Source organism: Gymnoscopelus microlampas (assembly GCF_963454915.1).
Source record: "Gymnoscopelus microlampas genome assembly, chromosome: 6".
NCBI lineage: Eukaryota > Metazoa > Chordata > Actinopteri > Myctophiformes > Myctophidae > Gymnoscopelus > Gymnoscopelus microlampas.
The window spans coordinates 49,834,526-49,861,649 of record NC_139943.1 but is presented as its reverse complement, the minus strand read 5'-3'; the positions used below and the strand labels follow the sequence as shown (position 1 = coordinate 49,861,649).

Genomic DNA, 27,124 nt, shown 5'->3' with positions numbered 1-27,124 from the left:
TTAAAAAAAATAAAGCAGATCTACAAGCTCATAGCGCGGCACTCGGTGCCGCGCTACGAGCTTGTATATCTGCTATTTTTGAATAGCCAAAGTATAACATATGGATAAAGTGGTTACACAGATGCTTCCCCAGTCTTAATGGGTTAAAATTGTGAAAATAGCCGATCTACAAGCTCGATTCGAGGCGTTGTGTGCTTGTAGATCTGCTATTTCACTACTCTTGTGTGATGAAGTAAGGCATTCATTTATGAAAAAAACACACACATTTGAAACTCGGAGATACGAGGTTTCTGCCCGACAATGGCGATATACTGAGAATTGCAGGCCTCATAACCCCGGTAGCCGCACAGACCAGTCCCATGAATCAGTATAACTAATGGTTCAGACGGTTCACAAAAAGTTGTCCCTGCGCTCAAATTGAAAATCGGTTCATAGGGTTCGAGAAATCGAACTGAAACATCCAGCGAAGATGAGCGAAGGCTCAATAAAACGTAATTATAAGTGCACTAACGGACCGCCGCAGAGGCGGGTTGCTTTTTCAATCCACTATAGTCTTTGTTTTATTGGGAAAAGAGTGATGGTTTCAGATCATAAATGTGATCCGAATCCAATGGAGACTCTAAACACACTCGAGTAATCGGGGTCGACTGAGGCTACGCGCTGAGTTTTTTCAAGTGAGTTTGAAGAAAAAAAGCAATGAAACAATTCTATCTCATAAATAAAATGGCAGAAAACAATAGGATGTGTTGCAATAAATAACGTTTCACATTAGTCAGTGGTGGGAAAAGGGTGTTCAACAGCTTGTATAGTACTGCACTGAACTGAACACATATCTAAAATGGTGCATGCTAGGATTAAACTGTTCTACTCCACACTTACAGGACCGGTCAAATCCAGTGGTGGACAAAGTAGGCTACGATACTTTGACTCAAGTACCCCAGCACTTGAGTCAAAGCGTCGATACTCCTGGTCAAATATTAGTGAAAGTTGCTCAGTCAAACTTGTACTAGAGTTATAAAAGTACTGTAGGCCTACTTCCCATTCAAAAGTTCATGCTTTTGAAAAAAATACTTCAAAAGTACAAATTGCAAAGCACATTTTCTTTTAATGCATTGCTGCATTGAAATTTCGACATTTTACAAAAACATTTAAAGATTTTCCTGAAATGTTTGAAAATAATTCAATAATAGTGAAATAGCAGATATACAATTACAAGCTCACAACATGCTGCGGTGCGACGCGTTGTGAGCTTGTGGATCTGCTATTTTTACTACATTTGAAATGGGGCTGAAGTGGTTCATTCAAAATGCACTTTTTCCCTTCCTGGAAATGTATTGGTGTCAAAAGTATAATATCTGTCTTTGAAATGTAGTGATATGAAGGCCCCCAAAATACAAATGAGTAAAGTTCAGTTACTCATTCTTTTTTTACTTAAAGGAGTAGTTCACTCAAAAAATGACTTTCTTATTTTTTTCTATCAATTACACATGCCATGAAGCCTTGAATTCATGGAGATCTTTTAGTTTTTGTCGCATTCCTGAGCCAATAATTCGATGACCGGGTAGCCGGGGACTCCGCCGGTCATCAAAGTATTGTCTTAAGGATGTGACAAAAACAAAGAAAAATCTCCATGAATTCAAGGCTTCATAGGGTGTATAATTGATATAAAATAAGTAATTTTTGGGGTGAACCAGTCCTTTTAAGTACATTATTCAACCAAATATACTTCTTTACTGTGCACCGCTGGGTAAAATCATGAAGGGGAACTTTTAAAGGAAGCATACACAGTACTGGCGGTCTGGCATGTTTATCCCGTTGACCACGACTCTGTGTACTCAACATTACTGCCGACTATTTTCCAAAGCATAGCGTAGTTTGTTTGTTTGATTGTAGAGGAAGCCATCGGATTCCGCTCATTCCACTCCAGCATGGAAATCGTTGCCCTACTTGATCATACTACAGCGTCACACAAAAGCATCAAAAGTAGCAGATCAACAAGCTTGTAGATCTGCTACTTTTGATGCTTTTAAGAGGTGGTGCCATGGTGTTGCACTTTTTCATGTGTCTATGAGGTTGATAGAACTTCATTAAGCCCCCTGGTGGTGTTTTAATGGTGTTTTATGTCTTCTCTGACTATTTGGAGTTTCTACCTGGAGGCTGAAACCTTGAGGGTCAAACGTGCCAATAGAAAAACATCCCTTTAGTGACACAGTAAAATTACACCCTCCCCCTCATTATCATAACACAACAGGTGTGGGCATGAGGAGGAGGGACTAGGACAGGTGGGTGGGGCTAAGGTGGTGGAGGAGGTGCTAAGGTGAGAACCAGGTATACTTGATGAACTGGAGGCGTGTCCACATGAAAACATAATTTTAACACTTTCTGTACACTTTTTTGAAAAAAAATCTTCCTCCTAGTATAACCATAATACCTGATGATTATGTTTTCGGGGGGGAAAAAAATCACTGAAAATCACGGCACCCCGTCTTAAATGTTTTTATCCTGAAAAGTAACAGTTTTGGACGTATGAGGTTTCCACCCGACAGCGTCAAAATCAACTACAGTAGCTTCAGACAGGTAATCCAACACAGCCATCATTATGGCGCCTTTGTTTGGCCAGAGTTGCATTTTTTTATTATTGCGTTTTAATGCATTTTAAGGCACGGGATCGTGATTTAAAAAAGGCACAGCAGAGCCGAAAATAGCCCCTGAAGAAAGATTTATTTAAGAGTGAAATTCAAAGACTCGTGAGTTCCGTGTGTTGTTTAGCCAACACTGACTCAATTATTCCAGTGAGCTCGCTAACGTTTTAATGACTATGGAGAAAAATGTAAACAAACGCAGAATCTAAAAATATAAAAGGCATTAAAAATTGTCTGTGGTCCTCTAAAATGGTTAGTACCACAGTAAATGTATTTTTCTATTGTACTTTGCGCTAGGATATTACAGGTGGGCTGTAAGATTTTAATGATAATATAAAATAAATAAATGAGTAGTTACTTATTTTCTATCAATTACACACCCCATGAAGCCTTGAATTCATGGAGATTCTTTAGTTTTTGACGCATTCCTGAGCCAATAATTTGATGACCGGGTGTATTTCCGGTAGGAGACTCAAAGAGACTCCTTTGAGTCTCCTACCGGATACATTAGCATCTTTCCGCCAGTAAATTATTGGCTTAAGAATGTGACAAAAACAAAAACAATTCCATGAATTCAATGCTTCATGGGTGAACTACTCCTTTAATGTAAAAGAAAAAAAGGGGGGGGGGGGGAGTCATTGTATTTTTTCGTGAAAACCTTTAAAAATGAGTTTTCATTATGATGCAGATATAGGAACTAAAAGTATACTATGTGAGTTCCATTGACAAATCTTCAACTTCCCCACAGTGTCAATAAATAAACAAATAAACATATTTAAAACCCTTTTCAGTCCTTGAGTGAAATGTCAGATGTACACTGTAAAGAAAACAGACAACACAACACTACTAAACCCACACTTCCCGGTTACTACTAACTGTAGTAACTGGTGTAACTACTTTAAGTGGTCACATGGGTGGGCCATGTGCATTTTCAGGTTTTTCAAGTGGGCCCTGATCCAGAAAAGGTTGAGAACCAACGACTGCTCTAGAAGGTCTTTGACCTGTGAGATGAATATTGTCACGGGGCAGTCCGTGCCCTATTCACCCGTTTCCTAGGCTGTGTGTGCATCACTTCCTTTCGATCTCATTGGATATCATTGGTCATCTGAACAGTTTCATTGGATTTCATTGGATCAAATCGACAGGAAGTGATGCACACACAGCCTAGGAAACAGGTGAATAGTGCTTGCCAACGTCTCGTCACCACGGGGGGGGGGCGTGGCATAGTAGCTGCAGACATACTGGTGGGGGTCAATGTTAAGTCAACCTGTTTATCCCCCACCAAGATGTCCGCGCTACCAAATGACACTTGTTGACGCCCCCTTCAGGATTTTTGGCACGCACTATAGACAGTACTGAGGAACTTTGAATGCACACACACACTACACAGCTGCTTCCAATAGCAATCACCATCAAGCCAGCTGGGAAGTGTGGGTTTAGTAGTGTTGTGTGTCTTGTTTTCTTTACTGTGTACATCTGACATTTCACTCAAGGACTGAAAAGGGTTTTAAATATGTTTATTTGTTTATTTATTGACACAGTTTTGCTTGTGGCTAGAAGGTGTCAACACAAGTGGAGAGCTAACATGGCCCTTAGATAAAAAGGGCATTGCCTGTGTTAGTTTCTTAAAATATTGGTTAGTTGTTTTTCCTTAGTTAACGCGTCAAGTAAGTCAGTAAGAAGACTCTGAAGACTCTTGCAGTGGCCCTCATACAAGGTCATTACGATTATGCATGTACTTCGTGGTATCACAACACCTCCAAGGCCTTAAAAACAAGGCTCCAAACATCCCAAAACAAACTTGTAAGGCTACTTCTTGGCCTCAATTACAAAACCCATCTAACCCCTGATCATTTTGATAGGATTGGATGGCTTAGGGTTGCGGACAGAGTACAGCAACTTGCTATGGGCCTGGTCTTCAAGATACACCACAACATTGGGATCCCCCTGTATTTGTCAAAATACTTCCAAAATGTTAATGATGTCCATGATCACAATACCAGAGGAAGCTCCACAAACCTTGTCCAACCCTTTTTTGGCTCAACAAAGGGAAGTAACTCGTTCTCATGCTATTCATCAACAATGTGGAACGCCCTACCAAAAGGAGTAAAGGAGTGTAAAACCCTACTCTCTTTCAAAACAGCCCTAAAGATACACCTTCAGGAGGCTGCAATTGGAAAATGGCCCCTGTCTAAGTCCTAACCTAACCTACCCCCCTACCCCCCCCCCCCCTCTCTCCTTCTCCTTTTGTACATATTTCTCACTCTTCATACCAGTAACCTGTAAACTGATTGTATGACATTCTATAGTAGTTGTGTATATCTGTCTGTCTCTTATATGTCATCATGATTTGTGTGCACGGGGAACTCATTTGAAACAAGCTCAGTGCTTTTATGAGTCTTCCAGTTTAGTAGACCTTGTATTGTGAATTTGTACTTCCATGTACTGTTGTTCTCATGTCTTACTAAATAAAGTACATCAATCAATCAAGTGTTTATTCCTTATTTCCTATTTTTGTAACCTTTCTTTTAGCCAGTCTTATTTATTTTTGTATTTGTCACTGGCTTGCTCTGTTAAATGTTGGATACCTGAAATCTGTATTTGTGGACCTGTCTACTTTTAGAGCCTTGAACCGTCGGCCAGCCTTTTTCACAAATATCTTTATAGCAGGGAAAGAAACACCTAGAAAAACAAACAAAAAAATGCCACGTTTATTCAACCTCTTGCCTTTGTTTGACTTGGTCTGATGTTGTATGGTCTGTGAGGGAGCAGAGAAAGGCTAGAGCCTAATTATACTATCACCACACATAGCTGCTGTGTGCCCTGTTGCTGTGAAACAGAGCTGTGCATGTTCACTCAATGTGTTTGACCCCTTGGAAACTATGGGAAACCCCCTACCAGGATTAACCCTATCCTCTGTCTAATTGTCAGCGGTGGAGAGTAACCAAGTACAGTACATTCACTCAAGTACTGTACTTAAGTACAGTTTTGAGGTGTATATTTACTTGAGTATGTCAATTTTTCAGTACTTTATACAGTACTTTGACTCCACTCCATCTCGGGGGCAAATATTGTATTGCAGATTTAGATTATTATTATTATCATTATTATTACTAAACATACATTAACCACTTAAGCCCTTGAGAAAAAAAGCCGGTCTACAAGCTCACATCGTAAAAAAAAAAAAAATTTGCTCAGAAGATTTGAACCAACTTTGAAAAACTTGCTAAATGGTATATTACGCACGAGTACTTTTACTTTTGGTACATTAAGTATATTGTGATGCCAATACTTTTATTCTGAATGGAGACCTCTTACTTGTAATGTCCAAAACTGTGATACAGGATTCATCGATGCGTTTTGAGCTCGTAGATCTGCTACTTTTGATACTTTTGTGTTACACTGTTGTAGGGCGTTTTAAATTCCGAAAAAAAACACAAAAAGTTAGAATATGGAGATACAAGGTTTCTGCCCGACAGCAAACGATATCCTGCGGTATTGCTGCTTTTCAGCGAAACGACGGTGGAAGTACGTCGTTCCAAGCGATGCTTACAGTATAAGCTTCCCATCAGAAGCCCTCAGCGGTGTATCCTGTATGAGGGAAAGCATCCGCGGTGTCAGGCGGGCCTCAGCACACTCGCAGTGAACCTGAGGTGAAACCACAACCACATAATCATCTCCCCAACGTTTCACTCGGGGGGCCCCCGCGCCGCGCCGAGGCCAAAAGGGCCCCTGCCCACCACAACATAACAGGTTGGCCTTTGATTGGGGGGGGGTGCCACCGATACGATGATTACCTGGGATTCGCATAACCCGTTGAGACCGGGAACGTATCTGGTGTGTCGTTTTTAGATTTCTTTGTGCTATTCAAAAATAGCAGATCTACAAGCTCATAGCGCGGCACCGAGTGCCGCGCTATGAGCTTGTAGATCTGCTATTTTTGGAAAAATCGTGAAAATGTGTGCAAATCTTTGAATATATATATATTTTTTAAAGCGAACATTTTTAACTCAAATCTTTACTTCTGGGCGTCCCTGGAACAACATATTTTGAGATGGGGGTCCGCGGCCAAATACATATCATTTTGGGGGTCTTGACTTTGAGAACCACTGATATAGCAACACGTTTCTTTCAAAAAACTGTTAGGATTTAGGAGACTTGTAGAATCCCCCAGAAGCAAAGATTTGAGTTACAAATGTTATCATAAAAAAAGAAAATTCAATGATTTGCACACATTTTCACGATTGTTTTTCAAAAATAGCGGATCTACAAGCTTGTAGCTTGTATATCTGCTATTTCTGAACAGCCAAAGAAATCTAAAATGACACACAGACGCGTTCCCGGTCTTAATGGGATAAATAAACAAAAAGGGCTGAACTTCCACCATCCCCATATCCCCTCCTTCTCCTCTCTCCACACAGCTGATGTCATTGACCGTGCTTCAATCCTCGCCCGAGGTATTCCAGGAGCGGAATATAACGGTTTGTAATGCTAGTCGGGGTGGATGGTTTCGTTGCCGTTGCCAGGAATGTTGCCTTTTCCATCCGCGCTGACTGAGGTAGCCTAGCCGCAGGGTGCAGAGGTGACCCTGCTGCCGTCTGCGACGGAACCCCATCAAACGCACAGCTGCACAAACCCCCCTGCTCCAAAGGGAACATTCCGCCGCACCATAAAATAGCCCCCTATAAGTAGAAAATAGTCTTAAATGCTATGGTAGCTGGAGGAGACACTTGCCACAAAACAAAGTGAACCAAATGCCAGCAGGCGTTTGTCATCCTCTATGGCCGCGATGGCTGCAATATTGAAGGGTTACATGTAAACAGTACAATTTCGGGGTTTTCTCGGTTTCTACAACTCGGCAAAGGAAAGTGTATGACAAAATCCCAAATGAACGGGTTTTAACACCAGAGACAAATGAAAAGTATGCGCTCGGGGCCTCGCCGCAGCATTGTGTAATGTAATGACACGCCGGCTGTGGTGCCGTGCGTGCTCACTAGCACTGAAACCACTGGATGGATGAATGGATGGATGGATGGATGGATGGTGGCCAGGTGGAAGCGTATAGTATAACACCCTCTACCATGAGGCTGAGCTGACATGCTAGGCTACTTCACTCATTCTCAACCGTTTTCCATTTCAAGGTCGGGCAGAATCCTCCTATCTCCATACTTAAACTTATTGTGTTTTTATCGTAAATTAACACCCTACTTGATCCACAAAGCGACGCGTTTTGAGCTTGTAGATATTTTTGCTATTTTTTTTATTTGAATCCTGAAAGGTTTTGGACAGTTTTGTTCCACCCAACAGTCTATCAACCTGGGTATTAACATACTGAAATGTACTGTATTCTTCTGCCTGTTGGAAACACATGCCCCTCCGCTTATATGTAGGCCTGACCTCGATTAGTCTACTAATCAGTCGAGGGGGGGCTGAGTCGACTGCCAATCTCTTAGTAGAATGATGAAAATATATATATATATATATATATTTTTTTTTTCATAATTTGACAGAGATTTGCATAATTTGTTATATTAATTAACTAATAGTTTGCCAAAAATAGGATATACTGTACATCATGATTTATTGGGAGAAACCAAGCAAGTATATATTAAATCAGACCCTACATCCCAAATGGAATGTTCCTCTATTGCATAACATATTTTTTCGCATGATTCGACTGAGAGTTTGGCAGTCGAATCAGACTGATTCAACTGCCAATCGAATCAGACTGATTCAACTGCCAATCGAATCAGACTGATTCGACTGCCAATCTCAGTCGAATCATGCAACAAAATAAAAATCAAAATTTTATTTTATTTTTTGGTGTTTTGACTAGTCGACAAGTCCTTGAGCTCTTAGGGTAGTGCAGTACCTGTTACCACAGTACTAATAACCGTAGATATTAATCAATGGGTTATTTTTAAACGGCCTACTTGGGAACCATGCAAGTCGGAAATGGCGCAAGAAGGGAATGTATGCCCCACTCGTTTATACAATACCCGTTGTACTTGCTGTCAGAGTACTCAGTGTGGTACCACATCCCTATGCTGGGCATGTCATCATAAAAATGCAAACATTCGACTAAAATAGCAGATCTACAAGCTCACAACGCAATTTAGACTGAGAGGCCTGTCTGTTTGGAGGTAGTCCAACATTTTGTTGCACTAAATCACAACTTGCTTTCATCCACTGTCTGCCTGTATGCTCTCAATGTGATATCAGTCCAACTTGTCATATCGATATGAACACATTCTTCAAAAAGTTCCAAGCTTGTGAACACCCTATTTTCGCTATTCGTCTTACGAGAATTACATAGGGCTTAAGTGGTTAACATGTCGTGCGTGCGTGCGTAGCGTGCGTGGTCTTTATGTTTAGTACAGCCGAGTCACTGGTCCATGCGTGGGCAGCTCGAGGCAGGCTGTCCAAACATGGCCCTGACCACTCTGAAATGGCAGCGCCCGGTCCAGCACTCTGCTCTCTGAAAAGCCAGCTCATGTGGCTTGATATTTTAAGGTCAATTAGCGATGAGTCATAGTTACTACATCTTCCAAATGTACCATGGGTCACTGCCGGACACTGTCGCTCGCTTGCGCAGCTGTGACATCATTGGAGCAGTAACCCCGAAGGGGAAATGGTGGGTTAGTTTCCTTGGACTTTTCTGTTTGGCGGTCTGCGGGACGGAGCAGCTGAGATGGTATAACGCGCACATTAGACGTCACCACAACCTTTTGCGTAGCATTACCATAACCTTTCAGTCACACTGCAAGCCCCACAACTGAAAGACGAAAGAACAAAATTGTATTTTAAGGATATGACATTAGTGTGAAAGAGAGAAAACAGCAACCGCACGCTCCCAACGCTGAGCAGGTATCTGAGAGTTTAATGCAAGCTTTCGGTTGTTTGACGTACTCCAGGCAAGGATATGACATTAAAAAAAAACATTTTGCGCAGGGGGGTGGAGATAGCCAAGTGGTTAAGGCCGTACCACATAGGCTTTTATGCCTGACAGCATGTCCCGGGTTCGATTCCCGAGCCCTGCGGCGGGTTTTCTGCATGTCACTCCCCTACTCTCTCTCTCCAATGTACTGTCAATAAAGGCAGAAAAGACCCCCAAAACACGTTGTGTATTCATGAGGTGATTTATTGCATGCCAAGGACCCCCAAACAGCCATAGCCTCTGGCCGTGGACCCCCTCACAACCATGGGAGGCTATCTTCAACAGCAGAGCAGACACATCAAAGATGTGATTATCATTTTTAACACATACTGTAATGCAAACCAACAGTTGTGCTACTGTACTTATTCATCTTAAAGTTAAACACAATGTCAGCAGAAAGCACAGTATTTAGTAGTTGTTTTATGTTTTCTCATTCTGCACTAAAACAGCGTTAGGGCACAGTTAATCTCTCAAGACAGATTCTGCCAACATCAGAATTTGTCAGCACCACTGCCTTAAACATGTAATGTTGTTGTTATAGTAGGTAGTACATGTAGTAGTAGGAATACACACAGAAGCACCCAGGAGGAAGTGGACTAAGAAAGGGGAGGAGCCAAACCAAGTTCCTGTCTCCCTAAAAAAGTTCCCTAAAAAAGGAGGAGGTGCCCCCAGAGGCAAAAACAAAGGGGGGAAAATAATATTTTCCAACTAACAATACACTTGCTGCTGTATCTGTTTATGAACGAGACTCTTAGTTGCTTGTTTTAGAAGAGAATCCACTTAATACTGGATCTGGTGATTAGTAGTTTCGTTCCCTACCTATGTTGAATGCACTTATTGTACATGTAAGTCGCTTTGGATAAAAGCGTCTGCTAAATGACTGTAATGTAATGAACAGATACACTCATTGGAGTGTGCTACAGTAGCTATTTATTCAAATAAACCCATTTTAAATTGAGTTTGGATTGGCATATTGAACAGTGAGAATGTACAAGAGCAAAATGTGTGTGTGGGACGACGACGACATGAATGAATAAATAATCTTATACATTCTTCTACCCCTGTGCCACTGTAACTCTGCCAGTCACCAGGCTTTCCACTGAGGAGTAAAGCCTGGTCCAGAGCCTTCTATTGGAGAGTTACGTCAACTAGGGGGCAGAAACGGCGCCGGTCACGTGGTTCATGTAAACTCGAAATAGAGACAAACGCTCAACCGGGGACCCCCAGGGGTCCTTGAGGGAGTTACACGGGGTCCCCAGCTAAATGATAGATAGGAACCAAATGAACCCTTATGGTTCTGTAACTCAGACAGTGTACAAATGGAACCAAATGGACCCTACCGGGTCCATTTGGTTCCATTTGTACACTCTCAGAGTTAAATTAACATTGATTTTACAATATAAATTGGGGTCCCAGCGATAATAATGTCATTACATGTGGGTCCGTAGCCTATTGAATGCATTTCAAACTGCTGGTCCTAGAAATTAAAATGGTTGAGAATCACTGCTAGAGCAGTACAGTTCTTCTCTTATGGGGGTCCCTGGCATATCTTTTCAAATGGGGGTCCGCTGGCTAATAAGTGTCAATTTGGGGGTCCTTGACATGAAAAAGTTTGAGAACCATTGATCTACAGTACTGTACTTTTGTTTCTCCATGTCCTGTAACCTGTTCTTAACTGCTGTACTGTCAATGGCGTCATAATTTCCCCCACGGGATCAACATTATCCATCCAACCCTACCTACTACCTAGAGCAGGGGTTTTCAACCGGTGGTCCGCAGACGTATTGCAGGTGGTCCCTAGCCATGCATAAAAAAAATTAAATAATAACTTACAGGAGTTCTTACTGTATGGTGTGTGTGTGTGATATGAAATGTGAGTTTACCCTTCATCATATTCAAACAAAATCACTGTATTTTATTAGATATTATATTGATATTATAGCTATTTTCTCCAGCTCCCTGTGGTGCATGAACCCCCCACCACTATTGTGTGGGGTGGGTCTATGATGGACCCACCAAGCACAATAGTAGTGGTCCCCAGGTTGCTCTTAGCCAGGATGGTGGTCCCTGGGTCAAAATCAGTTGAAAACCCCTGACCTTTTTTTTTCTTTCTTTTTTCTTTTAATTTTTATCCCACGATTTTGTAACCCTATTTTTTACACCCAGTGCCAATTGTCTATCCTGGGCACTACCTTCCCTCTGCCAACCTAGGGAGGCCAGGGCCGAGCGCATGCCTCCTTCAATGCATGAGAGCCAACTGACCTTCTTGTCACCTGACAGGGGGGAGTTTCGTGGTTGGACGTAGCACGTGGAAGGAACACGTTATTCCAACCAGTTCCTTTCCCCTCCATCAAGCGCCCCGGCTGGCCAAAAAAAAACAAAAAAACCCTGACCTAGAGAGCTGAAGGACAGTAAAAAATTAATAGACTAAATAACAAGTATGTGTAAGTATGTGTGAGACGTGCACGACATATCCGTGCCACTATCCCCCCCACTATCCCCCCCTATCCATCGGAGTGGGTATACTGTATAGCTGCCGGCGTGGGACCACCCTGAGAGGGGCATTATTATGAGTTGGACGTCGGGGTTGTCGGGTGCGGGAGGAGAAGACACTGTTTTGATTAGCCACACTAATCCCCTTCACAACAGACAGGGATTCCTCTCCTCTGCTCGCGGGGCTTGGCTGCGCTCTGGCGGGGGCAGCGCTCTAGCTCTCATTCCATGACATGACTCATGCAAATGACAGCTCCTCAAAACCCTTTAGTTTTTAGGAGGAGTCGTCTGCTTATCTGAGGCCTGTCGGCTGGCTGTCCTCCTCAGCTCCTTGCCAACACAGCCACAACAGTCAACAAGCCCTGCGGCGAGCACGGCCGTGTGTGAAGTATAGTCACGTCTCACACCGTAGGAACACATTCCACCGGCCGCTGTTGAAGCTATACCTGCCGACAGACAGACGGACGGACGGACCCACAAAACGGCCCACTTCCTCTCTCATTCATCTCACCAGTGGTGGAAGATCAAGTCCTCCCGATTTTGTGTTACTTCAGTAAAAGTAGTAATACCACAGAATAAAAAGTAAAAGGTCTGCATTCAAAATTTCACTTGAGTAAAACTACAAAGGTATGTCAATTATTAAGTACCATATCTGCTGTCGGGCAGAAACCTATGATCTCCACATTTAAACTTTTTGTAAATGAATGCCCTACTTGGTCACACAAAAACATCAATAGCAGATCTACGAAACTGTATATCTGCTGCTTTTAGTGCTTTTGAATTTGAATGCTGAAAAGTAACAGTTTTGGACACGGTTTCCACCCGACAGAGACAATATGCTTAAGTACCATATTAACAGGTCATTTTGTTTCCATATTTGTCAAACTTATTCGAAAATAGCTTATCTACAAAAAGCTTATAAACTCAGAATGCGTCGCATGTAAACATGAAATAGGTTGATTAATGTATGTTTTGTATTAATAATCTAAATCCGCAAAGTAAATAAAGTTGTCAAATAACTGTAGTGGAGTAAAAAGTACAATATTTGCCTCTGATTAGTGGGGTAGAATTTCAAAGTATCACAAAAAAATGTGAATCCTCAAGTAAAGTAAATGACAGTACTCGAGTAAATGTGCTTAGTTACTTTCTACCCAGTGCCAACCGTCCACTTCCTCTCTCATCCATCAGACGGTGCATCTCGCCGCCTGGCAGTGTCGTGCCAACGCCAGGGCAGAAGGCACTTATTGTCTACACAGGATATTATTAACCGCCCGCTGCATACTTCTACCTGTGTTCTGAAATGGATGGAATTTTTGTCGTGGTGGCGTCTCTCAGCCTGTCAGTCTGCCCAGCACTGAGGATAGATGGGTCTGATTCATGAAGGGCACAGCTGGGCAAGATGTGGTCAATATAGATCATCAGTGTCCGGGCAGAAACCTCTTATCTCCATATTCAGTTTTCTTTCGTAAATGAATGCCCTACTTGATCATACTACAGCGTCATACTACAGTCTGTATGCGCGTTATGTACTACTACTAATATATATCTATCTCTGTGGCACCTGTATGAGGGCAGTGTAAAAAATGATCCAAAGATTTACTGCTCCATTCACTTCCTGGTCAAAGTATTTGGGAAATATTCTGTATCTCGGCTCCTGTTTTACTATGTATTTTTGTCGAGACGTGCTATTTTCAACGTGATTAGCAACCATCGGGGGATCGATCATACTGGAGATAAATATTCTGTGACTACTTGAGAAGGCAAGAAAATCGAAAAAAATCTCTGTCTCTGGGCAAACACAGCCAGAAATAAGTCTGGCACTGAATGAGTTAATCGTAGGCCTAATTGAGGCAAAAGGGCAAACAAAATCATGATATTGATTTAAAGTAATTATGGCCCAGTCCTACTTCGTTGTATGATGGTGTCCCACAGCCAAAACATCGGGTCAACAACGCGACTGGCTAACTCACGCTGTACTGGTTAGCGTACTGGTTTTGTCATGCAGCGCTGGTCAGCCACACTGGTGCTTCACAACACGACCACAAGCCACTCTGTCTTCTGCTGAAGGCAATTATGTCATTACGTTTTACAGACTGTGTTTTGTTTTGTTTTTTTTGCAATTTCTGTACTGTAACTACTTGAATGAGAATGAAAACCAGGCCCGGTGGCTTAATGTGCAGGCTTTAGAGGCTGCAGACCAGGGCACCATGAAGCTTAGGGGGCACCAAGGCAAACGCCAGGCAAAACACGGGTTTGAAGTCTATCTGCCGGCATTGTACATGTATATACATATCGTTGCTGTCTTACCTCCAATTCTCCATATTCTAACTTTTTGTGTTTTTTCGTAAATGAATGTCCTACTTGATCATACTACAGCGTCGCGCGAAAGTATCAAAAGTAGCAGATCTACAAGCTCGTTTTGAGCTTCTGCTATTATTGAATTTCAATCCTGAAAAGTAACAGTTGTAGTTTTCTACAACAGTCAAAATTGTCCATAAACGTATTATTCTTGCAACATTTCTATCTGCCGTGCTACTGTACAGACTTTCTTAAGAGAGCATAATCTACAACCCCTACAACCCTAACCAAAAGATTAAAGGTTAGTGCTTGCAGGAAGACAAAAAAACCTGTGTGACCATAAAGATGATCCTGATTTTCGGGACAAAAAGATAGTTTCAAATCAACAAAAACAAGGCCCAATCCAATCCTGGCATGTGTTCTACACAGTATACTGAGATTGACTACCAACACCCCCACCAAAGACAATACATAACAGCACCACTTGAATAAACCCCCCCAAGAGGTTAATGAAACTAAAGGACCCCGGTGAAGGCAGTACTTTGTACAGGCAGTACTGTACTTAAGTATGATTTTGAGGTACTTTTACTTTACTGAAGTATTTCCAATTTTCAGTACTTTTACTTCTACTCCACTATATCTCAGAGGCAAATGTTGTACTTTTACTCCACTACAATTATTTGAAAACTTCAGTTACTAGTTACTTACTATAAATTATTATACACAACATACATTAACCACTTATGCCCTATTTTATACCTCGGCTATTTGAAAATAGCCGATCTACAAGCCCACAACGCGTCGCATCGCGACGCGTTGTGGGCTTGTAGATCTGCTATTTTCCAACATTTTAGTACTTTTACTTTCAGTACTTTAAGTACATTTTGATACCAACACTTTTGTACTTTCACTCAAGTACATTTGGAATTCCTGACTTTCACTCGTAACGGAGTACTTCTAAATTGCAGTATTGATACTTTTACTTAAGTAAAACATTTGAGTACTTTTTTTTTTCCACCACTAGCCCCCCATCAGTAACACAAGGACCACCAAACTGTACCGGCTAGGCCCACATGCTGCCTGGAGGGGAAGAAAACCCCCATCAGCGCTTTGGAGGAGTGTCGACCGCACAACCGAATGTTTTGAAAGGGAGCGGGAGCTTCATCATCCATCCACCTCCCTCACTGCCAGAATCAATCATCCCTTTATCAGGCCTGTTCAAGCAGCCCCCCCCCTAATCAAAAGACCGCTCCGCGTGACTAATGCATTCCTCCGTTACTTACGTTTTCAGAGATGTCAGAAAAGTTGTTTTTGTCACAGTGATGGCATAGAGTACATACACACACATACACACACCACCTGGGTGGAAAAAGTACTCCCGATATTTTCACTTAAGTAAAAGTATCAATACTGCAATGTAGAAATACTCCGTTACAAGTAAAAGTCCGGAATTCAAAATTTACTTGAGTTACAAAAGTATTGGTATCAAAATGTACTTAAAGGTAGGGTAAGTGATATTTTTGGTTAAAACAAAAAGTATTTTGTTAAAAGGTTAAAGCACTATATTCTAAGAGTAATCATTGCTATAGAGTGTTTGTTCAGTAAGAGGAGGCTCCCCGTCTCTCCAGCTCTTTAATAAACAGAAAATACATTTTCCGGTAGGTGTCAAAAGCTCAGCCAATCAGGAGAAAGTACCCATTTTTAAGCTTAATTTTTATAGTGTTCCAGTTCCATTTTTTTCTGCTCATTTCTTAGTGTCATAACTTCCAATTTCACTTGTTTAATCTATATCCTGATTGAGTTCTCTGTCCTGGTTGGATAAAATTGGAAATTAAACTGAAACTGAAACGAAAATGCATTTTCTGTTTAATAAAGAGCTGGAGAGACAAGGAGACTCCTTTTACTGAACAAACACTCTATAGCAATGAGTACTATCAGAATATAGAGCTATTTAACACTTATTTTAACCAATGCAAATCACTTACCTTACCTTTAAAGCACCAGAAGTAAAAGTACTAAAATGTTTGAAAATAGCAGATCTACAAGCTCACAACGTGTCGCGATGCGACGCGTTGTGAGCTTGTAGATCTGCTATTTTCAAATAGCCTATGTGTAAATTAGGGCTAAAATGGTTAATGAATGTTTTTTATAATAATTGCAAAGTAAAAAAAAAAAAGTAGGAAAGTAACTAAAGTTGTCAAATAATTGTAGTGGAGTAAAAGTGCAATATTTGCCTCTGAGATGTAGTGGAGTAGAAAGTACTGAAAATTGGAAATACCTCAACATTGTAAGTACGGAACTTGAGTACATGTACTTGGTTACTTTACACCACTCTGCATGTGTACCTGCAGTGGGGAGTGTGTGTGTGTGTGTGTGTGTGTGTGTGTGTGTGTGTGTGTGTGTGTGTGTGTGTGTGGTCAGGGTTTGTGCTACCGGTCGCCTAGGGATTCTCAGAGTGTTTGATTGGGGTCTGATGGTGTTTTTCCGAGCGTTTCGGAGGGTGTTTGCACAGTTGCATCACGCTGTCATGGGCTTGTCATCCACACACTGTATAGTATGACAGCATGGGAAACACCAGTGATGGATGACATCAGTGATTCTCAAGCTTTTTGAATTTCAAACACCCCCCCCTGTGTGGTATCGCTGTTGTCGGGCAGAAACCTTGTATCTCACATTTTTTATGTTTTTCGTAAATCAAAGCCCTACTTCATCACACAAGAGTGTCGTGAAAGTAGTGAAAATAGCAGATCTACAAGCACACAGCTTGTAGATCTTCGTCTATTTTCACTGTCTTAAGTAGTTTTTTAAATCATAATAAAAAATGTTTTTTTTTTTGGACATACAGTACATGGTTTCCACCCGACAACAAAGAAGTTCTAAATTTACCAGTCAATCTTTGTTCCTACTCTCACCTTTGGTCATGAAATATGGGTCATGACCCAAAGGACAAGGTCACGGATACAAGCGTCCGAAATAAGTTGTGTGCATGTGTGCGGAGAGAGAGTAGTGTTGGAGGCCTATTTTCGCCAGTGCCTTACTCATTGTCCCTAAACTTCTTTGCCATTTTTTCTATTTTTAAAAACATTTTCAACTAGTTCAACTATCTACATTGACACGTTGTGAGCTTGTAGATTGGCTATTTGAACAATTTGAAAATGTTTTTTATAAATAGTAAAACAAATTGCAAAGAAGTCCTAGGGATAATGGGTAAGGCACTGGCGAAAATAGGACCCTTGGTGTATTTCTCGCCGTGTTTATGTCCATGTGCGTAGTGGGTGGTTTTAGTGAGAGAGGAGTTAACTGTGAGCCAGCGAGCGTAACAGAAAACACCTCCAGCCAGCGAAGCCCGTTAAGAATCACATTTTAAAAACGTAGCAAATGGGGTGCAGATTCCCCCCACGGTTTCTAATAGCCTCGTTTGTCCCTTTTCGAAAAACACCAAAAGTGGCCAAAAACAATGTCCGTCGTTAGTGTGTGCACACTTGTTCAATCAGTGGAGCCTCGATGTCTGCCACTTTTCACATCCTGTACCAGTGTGTAATCCCACTGTCAGACAGGCGAGCGGAGATGCTGGAAACTAAAGCTTTCCTCCAGTGGCACGTCAAGCCAGCCCTGAGCCGCTCCTTATGCAACACGTCAGCCAGCCCTGAGCCGCTCCTTATGCAACAGACAAGGAGCATCCGACGGCCAACGCAACGCCAGCACAAGTCACTTAAAGCAGTGCTGCCCAACTTTTTTTCCCCTTGGGAGTCCTTTCCTTCTTGCATCTGATGCAAGCTGAGACTAGCCTCGCGTAGCCAGACTATATCACTGCGTGGATACGAGTCTGGTGCTTCTATGAGGATGTTTTTTTTTTCAAGGGGGCGGGATCAAAACAATGGCTCTGGACGCAATTGGTTGGACCTACAGTACAACCAACTACCAATTACAGTCTCCCATATTTGAATACTGGGCCCTGATTGGTCACCCCAGACTTAAGGAGCAGGAAATGGATTCACAACGGAGCGGTGCCAGACCCAAATCGCAGAGGGCAATTTGTATTTGCACTGGCAGATTCGTCTGGTCCCAGGCTAAGCTGAGACCCCCCACATGCATGTGCACACACGCACGCACAAACCACTTAAGCTCTATATCTCTGCTGTCGGGCAGAAACCAGCTAACTCCAAAATGTTCAGTTTTCAGGAAATTACCAAAAAAAAGTGTTTTATGGAAAGAAAGCGGAAAAGCGGAAAAATGGAGTTAGCTAGTTTCTGCCCGACACCAATAATGTACTTATTGTACGATGATGACTAGCTAAAATAGCATATCTACAACTTGTAATCAACTTGTAGGTATGTTATGAATCTTGTTGTGATGTCTAAAATGTTGGACTATGTCCAAACAGACAGGGCCCTGTGATCTTAGGCGCACTGCAAGTAAAACCTGCCAGGGCCCAGATCACGCCATGGGTGCCACACTGCACCCAAATAGGCTCTATGCACAGCAGCCATATTGGACAGAAATTGGACCTCTTCCTTACTTCCTTCACAGGTGTTACAAATGATGCTAATGAAGGCTCTATTCCATTTAGTGTAGCACAGCGGTTCTCAAACTTTTGAATTACAAGGACCCTCATAACTCTGAGAGTGTACAAATGGAACCAAATGGACCCGGTCCATTTGGTTCCATTTGTACACTTTCAGAGTTACACACCCGTAAGGGTTCATTTGGACTTGGAACCCCCTCACGGAACCATGAGGGTCCCTGGTCCACACTTTGAAACCCACTGGTGTAGCAGAGTGTTTCCAATGAGCCAACATGCACACATATCAGCACCCTGACTCTGTTTGACCAGAATGGAACAGAGCCTTCATTAGTATCATTGGTAACACCTGTGAAGGAAGTAAGAAGATCAAGGCCCAATTTCTGTCCCAATATTGCTGTGCATAGAGCCTTATTATGTCATCTATAATGGGCATCTGAGGTGGCAACACTCCAGTATGGGGCATCTAATGGGCAGCTGATGAGGGTGGCAACACTGTGGAGCTGTAGCCAATCAGGGCCCGCAGTGGGGTTTGGGGGAGAGAAGTGTCTGCTCACAAACAGCCGCTTTCATGTGGTCACATGTTAAAGTGCTTCTAATGCTCTGAAGGCCAAACACTGCAGACTGTCTACAATGGAACATGGAACAATACATCTGACCACATGAAGCAAAGCTCAGCGCCCACCATTAATACTGCACATATTCTCTCTCTCTTTTTCTCTCTCCTTGGTCAGTCTTTCTTTTTCTCTCTTGCTCTGGAATTTTATTCACGCACGCGGACACACACGCGCGCGCGCGCGCGTGCGTGCGTGTGTGTGTGTCCGCACACACACACACACACACACACACACACACACACACACACACACACACACACACACACACACACACACACACACACACACACACACACACACACACACGCACACACACACACGCACAGTACAAGAAGCACATAACGGGGCAGACAACACACTAAATCGACACCTCTTACAAAAGGAAAACAAAGCCATTTCCACACACAAACCGTAGTGATGATAACTGATGCATCTCGTCAACAGTGCATGGATTTCCATGTTTTAATGTCACAGGCAGCAGATTTTTGTACAAAGACTAAGACATCTGTTTCTGCACAAAGCCTGCATGTTGTGGACATGGCTTGCATGCATGTATGCATGCCATGCACCCACAACCCCCGGCATGAGTTGATGATGAGGAACGGGTTCTCACTCCGTCTCTCAGTCCTTCTACCAGTAGTGTAAAGTAACTAAGTACATTTACTCAAGTACTGTACTTAAGTACGATTTTGAGTTTTTTTTTCTTTTTTTTTTTTCTTTCTGCAGTATTTCCAATTTCCAATACTTTTGCTTCCACCCCCCTACATCTCAGAGGAAAATATTCTTTTACGCCACTACAATTAAATGAAAAATGTAGCTACTAGTTACTTTGTAGATTTTTATTATTATTACAAAACATTACTCACTTCAACCCACATTTTGGCCATTTGAAAATAGCCGATCTACAAGCTCACAATGCGTCGCGATTTCTTTCGATACCAATACTTTTGTACTTTTACTCAAGTACATTAGTAGATTTTGTTCATTATTACAAAACACTCTAACCACTTCAAACATATATATATATTTGGGCCATTTGAAATTAGCAGATCTACAAGCTCACAACGCGTCGCGAGATCTGCTATTTTCAAAAGATTTTTATACATTTGAAAACTTGGGAAATGGGACATTCTGCACAACGAGTACTTTCTTTACTTCTGGCACTTTCAAGTTTCTACATTGCAGTATCGATACTTTTACTCAAGTAAATAAAAAAAAAACGAGTACTTTTTCCACCCACTGCCTTCTGTACAAAGACAGATGTGAACACTGACAAGTTCGCCCCTTCATCCGTCAGCAAGGCAGTAGAAGTCTCTCTCTCTCCCTCTCTCTCTCTCTCTGCATCACACAGCACTGCACACACACACACACACACACACAACCCAAAACAACACAAACAGCCAGCTCTAGCAGCAGACGGGCCCAACAATGTGTCATCCCCCGGGCCACACCACCCCCCCACCCCCCCCATTCTCCCCCCGGGGCCCAAAAAGGCTCAGTTCAACTCCCTCCCCACAGGCATGCACAAGCCTTGGGTCACCACCAGACTAGTGGATGGGGATGGGGCTCCTACCCAAACATGTGGTGGTGGTGGAGGAGGAGGAGGAAGCTAGCCTACTCCCATTTGTTTTGTTTTTACTTGAGTAAAAAGTAGCACTAGCACAATAGCGCATAAGAAATACTCTGTTTGCAAGTAATACATTCCATGTGTTTGCAAGTAATATATTCCATGTCGTTGCTGTTGGGGCAGAAACCGCTTATCTCCATATTGCAGTGGTGGAAAGTAACTAAGTATATTTACTCAAGTACTGTACTTAAGTACACATTTGAGATACTTTCACTTTACCAATTTTCTATACTTCTACTTCTACTCCACTACATCTCAGAGACAAATATTGTACTTTTACTCGACTACAACTTTTTGAAAACTACTTACTAGTTACTTTGTAGATTTGAATTATTATTACAAAACATACTGTACATTAACCACTTCAGCCCTATTTAAACTTTGGCTATTTGAAAATAGCCGATCTACAAGCTCACAACGCGTCGCGAGCTTGTAGATCTGCTATTTTCAAAAGACTTTAATACATTTTATACATATGACACCTTGTGAAACGGGACATTCTGTAAAATGAATACTTAGACTTTTGTTACACTAATGTTTTGATGCCAATACTTTTGGACTTTTACTCAAGTACATTTTGATTACCGGACTTTTACTTGTAACAGAGTATTTCTACATGGCAGTATTGATACTTTTACTACTTTTTGTGTTTTTCGTAAATTAAGGCCCTACTTGATCACACTACCACGTCACAAAGTAGCAGATCTACAAGCTCGTGGAATAGCACATTTGTCGGGTTCAGAGGTAGTCGAACGGATTCAGACAATTGCGGGGGGGAAATGCATTTGCCTCAGGGATGATAGAATGCTACAGCTATTGAGGGGGAAAAAAAAAACACAATGCCTGACTTGTCACGTTGTCGCTGAAAAGCCACAAGTCATCATGGTTGTCTTCCAATTTGTTGCTTCTCAAGTATTTGGACATCATATGCAATCTATATCATCTCTGTCGGGTGGAAAGCTGAGACCTCATGTCCAAAACTGTAACTTTTCAGGATTCAAACACAGCAAAAGTAGATGTAAGATAACAATTACAGACGGGCACACACACACAAAAAAAAAACCTGGAACATCATATTTTGAGATGGAGGTCGGCGGCCAAATACATATCATTTTGGGGGTCCTTGACATGAAAAAGTTTGAGAACCACTGATATAGAAACAGGCTTTTTCAGAAAACTGTTTTTAAAAATAGCAGATCTACAAGTGAGTGCCGTGCCAAGAGCTTGTATATCTGCTATTTTTAAAAAGCCAAAAAAAAATCTAAAATGACACAGATGCAGATCTACAAGCTCGAAACACAGCGCGAAGAGCTTGCAGGTCTGTACTTTTTGACGCTTTTGTGTGCTGTAGTATGATGATCAAGTCGGGCGTTGATTTACATAAACACAAAAAAAGTTAAAATATGGAGATAAGAGGTTTCTGACCTCCACCATGCAAACGAAATGTACTTAGTTACTTTTTTCCACCGCTGATGGGATGTGGCCGCTGCCCAAAACATGTGTAGTAGTTCCACGCCACTGGAGATGGTATCTGCTCTGCTGGAGCTGCAGTGTGAGGCTTTGCCTTTCTGCTCTGCTCGCTACGCTCCCTGGCTGGCTGGCTGGCTGGCTGGCTGGGGTGTAAAGTAACTTAGTACATTTACTCAAGTACTGTACTTAAGTAACATTTTTAGGTACTTTTGCCTTACTGGAATGTTTCCAATTGTCTATACTTTTACCTCGACTCCACTACATCTCAGAGGCAAATATTGTACTTTTACTCCACTGCGATTATTTGAAAACTTTAGTTACTAGTTACTTTCCAGATATAAATTATTACGTTATAAAACATACATTAACCACTTATGCCCTATTTTATACTGAGGCTATTTGAAAATAGCAGATCTACAAGCTCACAGCGCGTCGCATCGCGACACGTTGTGAGCTTGTAGATCTGCTATTTTCGAACATTTTAGTACTTTTACTTTTGGTACTTTAAGTACGTTTTGATACCAATACCTTTGTACTTTTACTCAAGTAAATGTTGAATTCCGGACTTTTACCTGTAACAGGGTATTTCTACATTACTATTATTGATACTTTTTTTTAAGTAAAATATTCAAGTACTTTTTCCACCACTGCTGGCTGGCTGGGCCTTGTAATGGTCTGCTCGCTAGCCGGTTCTCCAAACCGCCCACGGCCATGCAAATGAAGACGTGCGTGTGAATGCATGAGTGTGTAAAGTGGAGACATAACGAGTACAAGTACCGATATATCATCGCTTTGTTGTCGGGCGAAAACCTTTGTTTGTCCAAAACGGTTACTTTTAAGGGGGTACCTGTGTTCCAATGGATCCCCTGTAGTTATTACAAGCTCTTGTTAAGACTTTTCATTGGTTCAATATATATAAAAACCCTCAGACACACTTAACTCATTCACTGCCATAGGACGACTTTGACGACTTTTTTTCCAAAGGCCCATGCTGCCAAGGACGACTAGAAGGACTTTTTGAAAAAAACAAAAATCTCTCTCTACAGTATATATATATAGTGTATATATATTTTATTTTCACACAGAATCCAAGAAATCATGATCCGAAGATTTGATGCTCCATTCACTTCTTGGTTAACTTCCCACTGAGCCATAGTCGTCTATTAGACCTCCGTCTAAAACCGGGTTATAATCAGTGTTGGGCAGTAACGAATTAAAAATAATATATTACTGTAATATTATTACTTTTCCCAGTAACGAGTAAAGTAAGGTATTATTCTGCCAAAACAGTAATATAATACCATATTACTCGGTCAAAAAAGGCCTCGTTACTCGTTACTGATGACGAGCGTCATTTTTTGGCTCATTCACTCATTTAATAATGTAGGCTACTCTAGTCTCTCTCCGTCTCTCGTAGAGGCAAGTTGTCGCATCATGTGAAAATAGAGCAGATCTACAAGCTAACAACCTATTCTTAGCTTGCAGATTAGTTCTTTTTAACACGCAGCCAGCGCACAGTTGGAGAAGTGTTCTCCCTCGGTAAAACACCTCGTAATGAGAAGTCTCTCTCGTCTCTGTCTGTAACGTGTTGTAGCCTATCTGCAGGCTCTCCAGCCCTCCCCCTCTCCACACACGCGCACACGCACACACACGGTGGCCCCGTGGCGTTCATAGAGGGAGACGCACGCAAGAGGAGTAGTGCTGGTCGTCAACGTTGTAAAACATCTTGGATAGACCACTGGAATAATAACTGACTGATCATCATTCATCTCAAATATAAGTCTACTACTAACCTTTGTAGCCAAACTAAAATCCACCATTTTAGAGAGTTGCTCCAACTTCCTTGGATTAGATTAGAGTGATCAGATGCGATGCGTTTTCAACACAAATGCGCATATTATTGCCAGTCAGCTGTGTAACACTAGCTGGTTAACGATGGCTCGTTGAGCCTGTATGCGCATTTGACCACATAGCAATCAACATCACTAATTAATGGCAGCTGTGTGTGTGTGTGTGTGTGTGTGTGTGTGTGTGTGTGTGTGTGTGTGTGTGTGTGTGTGTGTGTGTGTGTGTGTGTGTGTGTGTGTGTGTGGGTTAGGGTCCATTTGGTTCCATTTGTACACTCTCAGACCCGTTAGGGTCCATTTGGTTCCATTTGTACTCTCGCAGAGTTAAATTGACATAGATTTTATAATATAAATTGCGGTCCAAGTGATAGAAATGCCATTAAATGGGGGGTCTGTAGCCCTAATGCATGTCAAACTGGGGGTCCTTGAAATTATAATGGTTGAGAATCACTGCTAGAGCCGTAAAAAATCTTCTCTTATGGGGGTCCCTGGCATATCTTTTGAAATGGGGGTCCGCGGGCTAATAAGTGTCAATTTGGGGGTCCTTGACATTAAAAAAGTTTGAGAACCACTGCTCTATATCTCCTCTCCTCTCTCCTTGCCCCCTTGCACTTTGGCTAATTAATATTGACTGGTGTAAGATATGTTGAAAAGGTTAAGAAATGTTCAAAAAGTTTACTTTATTGTTTCAGTTTTTGAGAGGCTGCAGCCAGTGTGTGCAGTTCAGATTGATGTTGTTTCTGTAAGGATAATTATTGTTCCAATTCCAAATATGGAATTTGTTGCAGCAAAATACTTAAAAAGATAAAGACTGTTGACTGTTTTCTATTGTTCCATTAAATTGGATTCCGTTCTAAAAGGCTAAAAACTAGACGTCTTTTCTTTTGCGAGGGGCGCGGGGAAAGTAATATAAAGTAATATGTAATATATTACTCTTGATTCCAAGTAATAAGTAATATAATATTATTACTTTTCAAAGGAGTAATAAGTAATAAGTAACATATTACTCTTCTAAGTAATATAACCCAACACTGGTTATAATTGGTCTAAAAGTGAAAGTTTTTTCAATTTTTCAATTCTTAGCCTAGACGTTGATTAGCTGTTTTTTAAGCGTCTATATTTAGACCGTTTATATTATAGACGTCATTTCAACGGCTATAATATAGACGGTCTATATATAGACGCTTAAAAAACAGCTAATCAACGTCTAGGCTAAGAATAGACGTTGAAAAAACTTTCACTTTCAGACCAATTATAACCCGGTTTTAGCCTAGCTCTTAGACGTATTTTAGACGTCTAATAGCCCCAAAAATGCTCAGTGGGTTATTACTTGAAAATGTACCTGTATCTCGGCTCCTGTGTACTTTTTTGTATTGTATTTTTGGCCGAGACATCCTATTTTCAAAGGCCTATGAAAGCGAACGGGAGGTCGCGATGATTATTTTTTTCTTTTTTCGTGGAAGCACAGTGAAACCCTCTGTGATTAGCAACCATCAGGGGATCGATCATACTGGAGATAAATATTCTGTGACTACTTGAGAGAGAGAGAAAATCGAAAAATCGCTGTCAGTCTGGGCATTATTTAGTTGTATTTAAGATATGTATATTGTATATGAGATACAACGTTTCCCGCCCCAACAGCAACGACATACACACGGCTCAGAGAATGCACGCACGCACGGCGGTGGACCAGCGAGTGGATAATGGTGCTTTCTTTACCCACAAGAGTAGGAAAAGTGATGCCAAATGTTTGCTGTGTAGACAGAAGGCGTCCCTCATTGGTCTCTCCGAGCAACCAATCAAAGGGCAGAGCCTTCAGAGACACAGCAGACACAGGATGGAGTATTATAGGCCCCTCATGGGGGACGGTGACAGCCACATGATGCCAGCGGAGTGCAAGCGCCATTACAGGCCATGTCACATGCACTTACATCACTACTGTATACTGCATGGGAACATCCATGTTCTGCTGTCTTCACTCCAGCTCAATCACACTGTGTAGGCCTATACCATGATGAGTGGTGTAGGCCTACACACCATGATGAGTGGTGTAGGCCTACTGGTACATGTGAGTCTGGTTTAGAGCAGGGGTCTTCCATGTTTTCAGGCCAAGGACCCCCTAGCTGAGAGAGAGATGAAGCAGGGACCCCCTACTCTATATTGTATAAAATTATGTTTCAGATTAAAGGTTTTTTATTTTACTTAGTCTGCACTTTTTTCCCTCTACACCTATAGCTTCTTTGCCAAGAATAGCCAATCTCTGCGAGGTGTTGAGAGCTTGTAGATCTGCTATTTTCGGCTAATGTTCCCCTCAGAAAAGGAATTCTAGGGTTCAAGTGGTTGGCGGACCCCCTATAGTAGCTCTGAAGACCCCCTAGGGGTCCCGGACCCCCTGTTGAAGACCCCTGGTTTAGAGAGAGAGAGCAAGAGCGAGAGCGAGAGAGAGCTAATTGCAGCAATGCCATCGCGTGTAGAAATACTCGGTTACGAGTAAAAGTCCCGTATTCAAAATGTCTACGTTTATTTTCCCACAAAGGTTTTCCAAATTTGTCCAAATCTTTCGAAAAGGTCAGATCTACAAGCTAGGGTGTGCGCTGCTTATGCTATTTTCAAATAGATGATGTATAAAATAGGGCTTCGTTGATCAGAAATGGACATACTCAAGTAAAGT

General features: G+C 41.8%; 1 protein-coding gene across 2 annotated transcripts in view; it reads right to left on the bottom strand.

Moving 5' to 3' along the window:
* fbln1 (fibulin 1) overlaps positions 1-27,124 on the bottom strand; it is a 95,602-nt gene that overhangs the window by 6,914 nt on the left and 61,564 nt on the right. The gene's annotated exons all lie outside the window — the stretch shown is intronic.